Raw genomic sequence first — 12,475 nt, forward strand, 5'->3', positions numbered from 1 at the left:
TTTCTGGCTTAAGCACAACAGAAACCAGAGGAAAGATGGGTACTTGTCATTTCCCCAGCCTGTGCCACTGCACGGAGAGTAGGGAAGGAAACAGCCTCAGCTGAAAAACTTCAAGAGTTTTTTAGACTTCTTAACCCATCAGAAACCAAAGTACTGTAAATAAAGTCCCACTTCTGTAAAAGTGCTTCTTTGCTGCCATCAAAAAGAACATGAGAGGCAGCTTACGGCTGTCTGACATTCTTCTAATTTATTAAAAGGTGATTGCTCATCTGCATTAGTTTCATGAAACTCTTTCTGAAACTGATCTGAGAGGTTTCAAACTTAGCCTTCCACATGAAAGAAAATGGCCTGTAAGGTCGAATTTCCTGCATGTTCACTTGTCGGAGGAAATAAGTTCAAGAGATGGGACTATGCGATTACACGAATTTATTGTTTAAAATAGCAAAATGCATCAGTTGAGGCCTGAGATTTTACAACACCTCCGAATAATGGCGAATAGTCACAAGATTTAGGGTTACATGGTAATTTATAACTTTCTAATCCAATAGGCACTTAGAACGACACTTTGTTTTGGATTTATGACCTATCACCTGTGGCACTTCTCACTGCAATGCAGCTGTGCTTTGACCAATAACTTCTCATGTCACGTACACACAGATGTCTTTCTTATACCATCTAAATTCTTAACTTAAACTATATAAAATCACACTATTATATTTGAAACCCTCTACCAGAACACCCAGTGTACATTTTTACTTATAACTATAGGAACACAGGCTTGTAATCCTTTTGCTTAAGATCTATAAATCTCTGTCTATTAAGCCAGACCTAGTCTCTTCCAGGGTTGTAAATCAAAACCTCATTTATTTGCAGGAGTTTCTACTCCTCTGTCTCCCACACTCTAACCAGTGGGTCAAGGAAAGGGAATCCTCCTTACTCCTCTTCTTTCACTTTCCCTATTGATCTAATGAACATCTGTCTTTAAAAAGAAAGGGAATAATTCTCACAAGAGTAATTTAATGCAAGAACGGTTAGAGTGTTGCACTTGCAGGCAATTAGTTTAGAATTATTTCCATTGAATTGAATTCACAGCTTCAGGTAACAGCATCTGAGAGACCATCCAGTTGAAGGCAGGCTCTGATAGTGTTTTCTGTCTTTCCATGTTTCAGTTCTGCTATTCCAGTAGAATTTGGAAGCTCCTGCTTTTGTGGGCTGGAAGAAAATCCCTACAGAAGAGATGCTTCACAACATATGCCTTAGATAGCAGCTTCCCTTCCTCTCAGCTCAGCCACTCTCACAGATGACTAAGGTCGCACAGGTGGCAGTAACCAGTAGCAGCTGGAGAAAAAGACCCACAGGTGGTGCTGGAAAAGGGAAATGGAGGTCTTTTCCTAGTGTATTATTGCTGCTCCTTCACCAGTAACAACTGATAAGTCATCTTGCAACCAGTGAAAAGGAGAGAAGTTTTCTTTTGTCAGCCCCTCCTTATGTGAACTTACACCTTATCTGAATTTACAGCAAGTACTGACTGGCAGAGGGGATTATAAAGACAAGGGTCTTTTTCTATCAAATAATTTTTCATTTTCACTTATTTTTCGGGGAAAAGTTCAGTATTTATTGTGCTCAAATAGAGCTACCTTGTCACCAAGGTTTTTAGACACCTGAGATTTTAGTGCAGGACAGGTTTTAAACACTTCAGTAGGGTAGTCAGTTTCTATTGGAAAGCTCAATGTCCAGTATTGTTATTTCAATGAATTTATAGTCAAAACTACTCTCCTCATGAATACTTCTTTGTTTTGATCCAGTTCAAAACAAACTCAATTACCTGCCTCTGTGATGGATTTCAATAAATCTTTCTTATTTCTTTTTGCTAAAATGGGAAGATGAAGGGAAGAAGGTAACATTGTATCTGAAGTCAGTTTCTAATTGAATTAGAGCTTCATCTTGGCCCCATTGAACTCACTGGGCTTTTTGCCACTAACTAATAACGTTAGAGTCAGACTCATAAGATACAGTTTCTTATTTCTTCCAGATAACCAATTAAAATATTAAATATCTCAGGGTGAATGCTTCCTTCTCATCCACATGTTCTTTGATTTTGTGTTATTGCTTTTTCTTCTGTCCTTCAGTAAGTTTTAATTAAGAGTTCCTTTGTGTGCAGGTGAAGGGGGGATGTTTTATTTTAAAACTTTTCAGGATATGCTTTAGTTTTCATGGTTTCTAAAGAGAGAAAAAAACAGGAACTTTTTTTTTCTAGTGGAGGCCTAATCTACCAAATATGCTTGCCTGAGTATGAGTTGGGAAATGAGATGATGAATAAGGGGTATGAGAGCAAACATAACACTCTCTCTCCTCTTTTAATTTAAAAAAGAAAAAAAGGAAAAGAATGTATTTGATTATTAAAAATCCTAGCTCATCAGACTCTCCAGAGAAAATAAATCTCCTTTATATTTCACAAAATGTCCATTGTGAAAACAAGATTAATATTACTGATAACTGGATTAATTTTTGAAGTCTCATTAAGTTTATATCCATTCATTCTTTTTAAATCTGTCAGAACAGTTCTTACAACAAGGACAACTGAAAATAAGGCTTTTAGATCCAGTTTATAGCATTACTTGCTATGTCTGACAATACAGGTGAAAGGAATGTGATATCAGGGACTACAGATTCAGATAAAAGCTTGAAGCAGGAGATGTGGGCAAAGAGGCACCTCTAAAACGTTCTTGAATTCTGGTATATACTTATACAAAGAAGGAAACTATTTGAGTGGTGGAGAGAAGAAGGGAAAGAGAAAGGGAATGAGGAGGCTGAAGGGGGGGACCTCATTGCTCTCTACAACTTCTTGAAAGGAGTTTGTAGTGAGGTGGGAGTCAGTCACTTCTGACATATTTCAGTCTAAAGGATGTAAGGAAATGGCCTTAAGTTGTGCCAGGGAAGGTTCAAATTAGACGTTAGAAAAAAGTTTATCACTGAGAATGGTGCTTAGGTGTTGAAATAAGTTGCCCAGGGAGATTGTGGAGTCACCCTCTCTGGAAGCCTTCAAGAGGAGCCCAGGTTTCTCACTTGGGGTTATGGTTTAGGGGTGATTATGGTGGTGTGAGGCTGATAGCTTGACTAGATGATCTTGAAAGTCACTTACAATATTTATGATTCTGTGTGACTCTGGCTTGATTTTCCTTCAGATTTGTTCTGGTGACCATATACTTGGGTGACAGTGTATGTACCAGTAGTATTGCCTGGCTAATACTTGAAAAAAGGTATACTATCCTCCATTCAAGCAAATATTTGAAAATCGTAACTTCGGTCTAAGCAAAGATTTTGCACTACAGTTCTTGATTTGGGCCTCATGTGCAAGGCCAAAAATATTCCAGTTATCTCTCTTCTGTGCAAGTACACACTGCATATTGGTATATGCAAGATGGTAATTGAAGGCCTTTCTAGAGCATTTGAAATTAAGGAAAATTTAAATTTTTACTTGGATTTAATAACAGTAGGGGACTAGACGGGGAGAAAGTGAAATCCTACCCAATCTACTGATGTGCCAAGAGGATAAAACATTATTTCGAATGGTGTGTTATGTAATTAAGGCTACTTTTTTATTTTAAAAACCTAAATTACAGGGTGTAGGGTGTTGGATGCATGACAGCAATTCCCACTCCTTGTAAGAATTAAACTGCTGGCTACTTACAAGGATTTCTAATGACAAAACTGTCTTCCAAATTCATTATGGCCTTGTTTATTGATTTATCTAGGTCTCTAAGGAATATTACAGACTGATCTGAAATGTCTGTCTCATGTATATTGAAAGACTTAAAACTGCTGAAAACAACTCTCTGATGTCTGAATAACTTGGCTAATTGTTGACTTTAAAATTAGCTTAAAGAATATGTTGGATGTTATCATGTCATTAACTTTTCCCTCTGAGGAGGGTGCTTGAGTGTTTTCCTGCACATTTTAAGTTCCTTGCTCTAGATGTTGTAAGGGCAAGGAAGAATCTTTTTCAATACATTGTGCTGTGAAGTCCTCTCCAGTAAAGCATTTCATCTTGACTAATATTTTTTTTCTTTTGCCTGAAAATCAATGTACAGTCTTTTCTATGCACTGTACATCCTGGACAGCTTCCAGGGTTTGAAATCTGGCCAGTGTCACTGTAAGACTCTAGGGGCAGGAATGTAATACTTGTTAAGTCAAATGGGAACCATAGAACAAGATATTATTTATAATCCAATGGAACAGGCTAATTTTAGTAGCCAAGCTATATATGTGTCAAGCAAGCAGTTACTAAACCTTGCTTAAAGAGCTTTGATATCTATTGATCTTGCTGATTGTAACCATGCCTTTCATCTGAAAGTGATAAATGGATAAATTGAAAACCACGTGAAAGCAAATTAATGCCTTTTATTTAAACAAACAGATGGGAAACTATTTTGTCTATATTAGCTCCAGACAACAGCATTTAAACTGCATGAATTTTCTCCTTTTTTCACCTGATCCAGGTGGTGGATGTTTTCATTTTCTCTTTCAGCCTATGATTTGAATGAAGCAGTGCTGAGTAAAATGAATTTCAGTAAGAATGAAGGGATGGAAAAAAGATACTAAGTTAAACTGAAAGCAGTCCTTGGAGTTTTTCAACAGAGTTGCAATTGGGATAGCTTTTGTCTTACTAAATACTATATTCTAAGGTAAAGTAGTATATCTAACCAGAATTTTTAGGTGGGGGAGAAAAAGAAATACATGTTACACTCAAATCAGGTGTTCCTTGATGTTAATCATGACTATGTGAGTTTCAGATGTCATTAAAGTTATCCTGTAGTGCAAGCAAATTTTCCTTTGACAGCAACTGGCAAGATTTGAAAAATTACATGTTTATTTTACAGCAAAGTAATCAGGTGCTTTTGTCTTTTTTTTTTTTTTAATTCATCAAAGCAAAGAAAGAGATACAAACTACATAATTTTATTATAATATTAAGATAATTTGGAGAGAAATACATGAGCCCATGGTGATTCATATCATGGATCCAAACATGAGGTTTTTCTGTATATTGGGAGAGTCCTTGGATGAGCAAGTTTTTATTTATACATATGCAAAATAAACCTATTCCTGCCATATTTTGATGAGGAGATTTAAGATCTGCTTCCTTTATCTCTAAAATTAATGAGTATAAGAATTGTCAGCAGGCTTTTAAGTTGTTTAAAACTAAATGTGCATGGTCAAACAGTATTGCAGAAATGTCTCTGGTAAAAAGAAGTAAAACTCAAAGTGTGAAACTTGAATGTGTTTCACTGGCTTTGTGGGAGGATGGTGGCAGGTTTGCAAGCATTTATAGATCAATGAATGTGCTGACCTTCCAATAGTAAATACTATTGAAATTATGGCAAACTTCCATTGATTTTTTTAAGTCCTAGAATATAACTTTACAAATCTCTTTATCATAAGGTACATGGCAATTTGGATGATATTTTTTAGTAGAACAATTAGTAATTGGGTTAGAAAAAATGCTTCAACTTTTGAGCCATTCTTGTCAATATGAATAATCAGGGTAAAATAATGAATAATGCTAATGGCAATTTAATGAAATATGAGTAGTGAATAGCACTAGAGATCTTTTGGAATGGCTGATCTATCCAGTACTTTATCAGAAACACAATTTTTAAACAGTAATATAACAAACTATGTTTGTTTTAGATTTTTATTTTATATAAGTCTGATCTTAATACAGATATATTTTATATCTGATTTAATAATACTATACTTATTCTATCCATCTACTGTCTGTCTGTCAAAGTTTGTGCTAGCATAACAATCCCAATTCACATCTGCAGTTTCAGAGAACTTAAAGGTATTACTGCTGTTTGTAATATTTTTCTGCCACTTTTCATTATTTATGAACTGGTGGTGCTTTCTGGTGCAAACTGAGAAAACACTTTGAGAAATGTCATCTGTTTCCTTATCTGTTAATTTTAAAAGAAGTACAACAAAAACATTATATATTTAACTATGCTATAATCTTTTAATTTGTTCTTTGTAGTGAGGTTCTAGACTGATCTCTCAAAAAACATCAACATGCATCTGTTCATTGGTCAAACGAGTCTACACTGTATTTCTGAAGTGTGTCCTGAACAACATGAATTTCTTTGGCTCCACTTGTTCTTGCTGTTTTCTCATTAGGATGCCTAAGGATTTTCACTGAATTGGTGGGATTGACTATAACCAGGAACTGAAAATGCCCACATTTAAAGTTTTCCTGTCACTGAAAAAGACCTTGACTTCACCTTTCAAATTCCAAATGGAATGGCAATCTAAAGTGAACTTGTTCAGCTGAAATTGCCAGGATCTTAAGTACTCCAGGCTACTGGAAAGACATCCTGTCATTAATCCTGCATTAATGAAGAGAATGGACTTAGGGCATGATCCAGAGCCCATTGTAGTCAATGGGAGACTTTTTCCATTGACTTCATCGGGGTTTGGATCAGGCCTTTACTTCCTAAAATGAATAAACTCCCAGCAAAATCTGCGATAAGCAAGTGGCATCCTTTCTGAGATCTTAGAAGATACCGAAGACGATAATACTCACACTTCGCCCATGAATATGGCTGTGTATGTGACTCACTTCTCATGGGGAGCACCGAGTTTATCTTAAAAGCAAAGAAAGCCCTTTAAAGTCTAAGCATTACTGGTCAGATTCAGAATATTTGATCTAGAAAGTAGGGATTTATGTCCATGAAATAAATTGTTAAATTATGCAAAACAAAGCTGATAGATTTCTGAGTATTTCTTAGTTTCCAAGGGAAAGAGGATTATTTAAGCTTAAAACTCCCAGAACTCTAGTATGTGAATTCCTGACATTCAGAAGTAAAAAGGAATGATGTCAATAGGGACTTTACTTTCTGTCACAAAAACTGTACTATGATAGTACTAACACAAAATCATCAATTTGTCTATGAGGAGTGATGATTTTCAAGTTTCTATAAAAGAGATGTCAATATGGTACAAAATTGAAGGCAACTAAAGGATTTATTTAAAAAAAGGCAAATAGAAGGGAATTGCAAAGTTCCTGTTTAGTTGTTGTTGTTGTTTTTAGAAAAAAAATAAATCTTCCCCTACCTCTTGAACCCAACCCTTGTACTTTCCAAATAAATAGTTCTAATTAAGTCATGTAAATGTCTGAAATGCTGAATGCCTGACAATACAGGCTAAGCAATGGCTTCAGGGCTTTTGGCTTCATAGTCTTGATTAGTTACATGACTTTTGACTTGGCCATCTGCAGGACTGTCTCTATGTCTGAAATGCTCAAAATTGCGTTAAGAGATAGCACTTTTGTAGCAGAAATCTTGTCATGCTACTGCAGTTGTTTAACATTGATCTGATGAATTATGTCCCAAAATTACCTCTATCTCTATAATCATTATGAAAGAAACAAATATATCAACTCAAAAACACATGTATATATTTGAGCACATAATTTGTTTTTGCCTCTATCCTCACTTGATACAAACTGAGAACCTTAAAACATTGTGATCAGGACCAACAAAGATCTGGAGGTTCAATAGTGACATGGTTGATACAGCCTTTGGACTTCCAGAAATCCTTATTGTAGCAGTGGAGAGGGCTTAGACATTGCCAGTCATAATTTTCACAGCTCCAAGGCAACTGATTTGCCAAGGGAAGAAGAAAGATCTTGAAAGATTTCTGCCAGATGTTCAGGGTCATCCTAAATTCAGACACCCTGGATACATTCTTCTCCTTTTCCTCCTTCTATGTGAAGGTGTTCATATTCTCCATTTCTTGCCAACAGCCTGAAGTGATTGCTGCCTTGCACTTGTAGAAAATTCTGTCAAAAATTGACATTTTTTAACAGAGTAATTTGTTCCTCCTTTCCTTGGCATAATGAGATGCATAGAAAGAAAATTTTTGGTTTATGTGGCACCTCTGAAAGAGTTATCTGCAATGTTTAGTTAGCATATTTTTTTGTCAACACTAATAAATAAGTAGTATGGGACAGATTGTTGGTGCTTCTGAGGTAATTGCAACCTTCACAGTAATTCCATTAAAACAGTCTCCTGGTTGACTGAAAGAGAACTTATATGGAAATAGACCTGCTTGAAAAATGTGTTTGGGAGATATAATGATACAGTGAAACTCTTCAAGAACTCTTATATTTAATACAAATTTCTTTTCCCATTTGAAATTAAATGCATTAATCTTGTTAGTTTACACAAATTTTAGGGAAAATTTATGATCAAAGCATGTATTGTAATTGGGATCATTATTTCACCCTATAATTTCTTTTCTTATAAACAGTTCAATGTATTACTAGGTGGCTCTTGTCATGGTTCATGTCTCCCTTGATTGATGTGATCCTATTTGACCCCATTTTTGCAGTTTAAAATGTTGTATAGGTCAAAAATTCTCTTTGACCAATGAAAAGGCTTACCATTATATTTTCCAAAGTTATATTCTCTAAGTCAGATTGATATGACTGTAGATTATAATTAAATTAAACTGTAAATCTCTATATGTAAATTATAGATATGGTCTTGAGGGTGACTTTGGGCTACTGGTTTTTGAAATTTTCTCTTATATTGTATAGTTTCTTAATAAATGTTAAAGTTGTTCTTTTATTTTATATAGTCTCTTCACTTTGTTTTATTATTTTCTTATTTCTAGTTCTTAGACTTCAGCAATAACACTAATTAAAAGTATTAATATATTTCCTTCTGTAATTAATCTCTTTTCCTAACTTGTAAGAGAATGTTTATAATATGCCTCTTTATATTCTTGAAAAAAATCTATAATAACACTGCCAAAATATTTTGGAATTGTTTTCCTTTAAAGTCAGTAAATTATTTCTGTCATTTATGTTATTAGATTTTAATTCACTAAAAATAAGCTAACAGACTGTGAAGGGCACAAACTATAAACCTTTCAACAGATTTGGCAGGAAAAGTCATGCAAGAAAAGTATGAATGGGGATTTGGAGCATCAGTTGTGTGAGTGAGTGATGTTATGAAATAAGGACTTTATAGATGATGAGTTACATCTTCAGCTTGAAAAAGAATCTGCATGTTTTTTACAGAGTGTGGCAATTCAAAGTGACCAAATTACAGGGCTGTCACTAGACTTCCTTTTCAGCTGTCTACCTAAGACAAATCCCCTTTTTTCCCTTACTTCTGGTTTGGTTTGGTTTTTTTTTAAAGAATACAGAAACACGAAATGCAAGAATTCATTCAAGTATGCCACTGTAGTATGGCAAATTGCATATTGTCCTGGTTTAGACAGTGATCTGCAGAAAATTTATGTATTATCTCTAGAAATTTGTATTATCTACAGACCACCTAAGAGCTGTACTCGAATCTCTGAAGTGATGTTCATTCTGTAGCTATCTATGAAATGATCACTGTTTCAAATACATTAGGAATGTCTTATTGCTAGTTTCTCTTTTCAAAATAATGTGTATGCATTAGCTGAGAAAAGAGGTGAAACATTTGAACATTAGAAAACCATGCTGATGAACAAGCTGGCATAGAAAATGAACTGAAAATTGTAGGGAACTGAATAGCTATATAGGTTTGTCTCATTGATTAAGGTTTATCTACTACAACAAGTCACAAGCACAAAGGAAAATAATTCCTCTCATGTACAAAAAGAGAACAAATGGATGCTGATATGGAAATTAGTTACTTAAGTAGCTATTACATACAGGGATATTGAACGAAGCATTGGCGTTTGCAAATGGTTTTGATTTTTTTATACTGTGTGTAATGATTAAAGGTATAAAACAATCCATTAATGTGTAGTGACATCTTTTATAAATACTAGAGAGAGATAATTTTGATTTTGTAGAAGCAATGCATGTTAGAAGAAAAAGCATATCAAGACCTCTTAACCTGACAATTTATACCCAGAAACAGAAAAAACATTTTGATTCACAGCTGAGAGTCTCAAATTGATTTATGTCCTTGTGTAGTGGTTTGGTCTAAAATACTCATTACTGTTTATCTTCTGTGAGATAAGAATTAGGAGAAATGCAAAGCAGGCACCAACTTGAAAGAATATAAAGAAGTTTATTAACAGACCTAAAAGAAGAACAGAAAAAAAAATTATACCACCTTCAGAACTCTCCTCCTCCCCCCACCTTCCTCCCTTCTCCCACTAACAATGTGAAAAGACAACCCTTAAGATGTTCAGTCTGTTTACCACTTCCATAATAACCTTGTTCAGTCCATTTAGAAAGAGAAGTCTCTTCTTGCTCGTGCTATGAACACATTATCACAACGAGACAGCCGCCCACTTCCAAATATTGTTCAGTCCATTTAGGAAGAGGAGTCTCTCTGCTCGCATGTGAGTCCCTTCCCCCGACTTGCAGCTTTTCCCGCAACTGCTTTCAAGGGTCCACTCTTGAAGTTTTGGGGTACAATTTTAAGAAACAAAAAAAACAGAGGCCCTTCTCCTTCCCTGGGAGCAAAGGGTCTTCCTCATCTTCATCGTTAGTACTGTCTCTGGGAGCATCTCTAGGAACAGAAGTTTTCTCCTTTCCTATTTGGAGCAAAAGTCCTCATCTGGTTCATCTCTCTCTCTGTCCAAACTTCTCATGAAATTACAGCTGCGTCAGCATCTGCCTATTTGCTTACGAGTTGAACACTCCACCCCTATATCTTCATGAAATTACAACGGGATACTCTGATATATCATAGCTTCACAACAGACTTTCAGCTTTAAGCATCTCCTCTCTCTTCCCTCAGGTTTTCAGCTCTTCACAGCAATAAAAGGGTTAATCTCACCTCGGCCTTGCAGCTGGAATGTGGCTTATCGCTGTTGGTCACCTGACCTCTGCCGGACAGAGGTGCCGCTTTGCTGAAATCTTGGCCGCAGTGGAGGGGGGTGGTTCCGAGCCGCTCTGGCCGCCCATGGCAAGGCAGTGGGGGGGGGTTCCACGGCTGGAACAGGCCCACGGCTCCAGGCTGGCCGTGGCCCGGCCCGTCCTGGCGCAAGCAGGGCCTGGCCAGGCCCACTGGCCCCTGCACGGGGCCTGCAGCCACCTGTCCCAGCGCCAGAAACGAGAGAGAGCTTGGGGGGGAGTTTGTCTATTCTTAAGTGTGGATCACAGAGGCGGTCACAACTTTAAGTGGCTTAAAGAATTGTCCATATTCAAACTGGCCAGCTGATAGGTTCTATCAGGTCCCAGAGGAAGCTGTAAGCACCCCTTAGCAAGGATATCCCTTCCGGGACTATGCTTGCTAACCTATGACACCTTGGAAATTCAGTTTCATTACTCAGAGCTGATATATTCCAAACTATTAGTATATAAAAAATACCGTGTCTTGAGAACTTGAAAGAAAGTCTCAATTGCCATACTCACCTACACAAAGAAATAATACTGCTCCTCAACTGAGCTGTGGAAATGTGCTGCACACAGACACAGACATACAGACACTCAAAACACCCTCTTCACACACAGTCAATACCTTTCCTATTCACTGTTTTGATGGCTCAGTTTCAGTACTTCTGGCATATTTTATTTCTGAGAAAAGTTTTTGAAAGAAGATATTCCATGAATTATAAGAACAGCAAATAGAGATATGACTTTGGCACATGTAAGAATAAAGTTTAGGAACAGCTTCTGTTTCTATAGTTTATAGTCTGAGAAGCACAGCTGTGTCTAAGAAACACAGGCTCTAAGATGGTCTGCAGATGTTGATTGTTCAGCCTTGAAACCTGCATTATTCAGATCAGAACTATTGTGGATCAACCACCACCCCTTTACTTTGATAGACACACAGACCTGGATGTTTCAACAGTTTCATTGTGTGTAAAACAATTTCAACAAGTTAATTGTGCAATTTTTTGTGGCTACAGTGGGCATCTCCTGTTTTTTCTCTAGCTATTAAAATTCTCAAAATGAAATATCTTAATTTTCCTTTCTTCCATATCCTTAATAACTGGTTATAACTAATAAACTCTGGAGCTGAAGTTCAGTATTGTTTTCAACTCGAGCAAACTACCAAGTGAAGTTGACAATTATAAATGTCATGCGAATATGGTGTTGAAGAAGGCAAATACTGCAATTACCAATTTAAATTTAAAATTATCTTTTGTCAGTATTCAACTGTCACTTAATCTCTCAGATCAAGACTGAAGATGTGATGTTATTGATTTGTTTTTAATAGAGAATAACTTGCCCATACTTTCTCTAGAGTATATTAGGTTGGAAACAAAGATGATGAAGGTTAGTTTAGGTTTTGATGGATAGACTAGAATATTTTCATTTTCATCTCTGCAGCACGAAAATTCTAAACCCCACACTTCTAAGGGCCAGAAAAGAGAAAGGATTTACATTAATTAGCTTATTTTGAATCCACTTCAACACACCACACACTGAAAATAGAGAGCATAATTTTTTAAGGAGATCTGACAGATGAGTTATCAAACATCTTTTGCTTTGTCTTTCATAACCTTATCAGGTAAAAAGGA

The 12,475-nt window shown here is 36.2% G+C and overlaps 1 long non-coding RNA gene across 1 annotated transcript; it reads left to right on the forward strand.

Annotated features, from left to right (window-relative positions):
- The first annotated feature begins 1,438 nt into the window (after positions 1 to 1,438).
- LOC138105859 (uncharacterized) lies at positions 1,439 to 8,501 on the forward strand. Its single transcript, XR_011148744.1, has 4 exons — positions 1,439 to 1,521; positions 3,186 to 3,260; positions 4,529 to 4,685; positions 6,033 to 8,501. It is a non-coding gene; the product is annotated as an uncharacterized lncRNA (long non-coding RNA).
- The last annotated feature ends 3,974 nt before the right edge of the window (positions 8,502 to 12,475 follow it).

This window comes from Aphelocoma coerulescens, chromosome 2 (assembly GCF_041296385.1).
Source record: "Aphelocoma coerulescens isolate FSJ_1873_10779 chromosome 2, UR_Acoe_1.0, whole genome shotgun sequence".
NCBI lineage: Eukaryota > Metazoa > Chordata > Aves > Passeriformes > Corvidae > Aphelocoma > Aphelocoma coerulescens.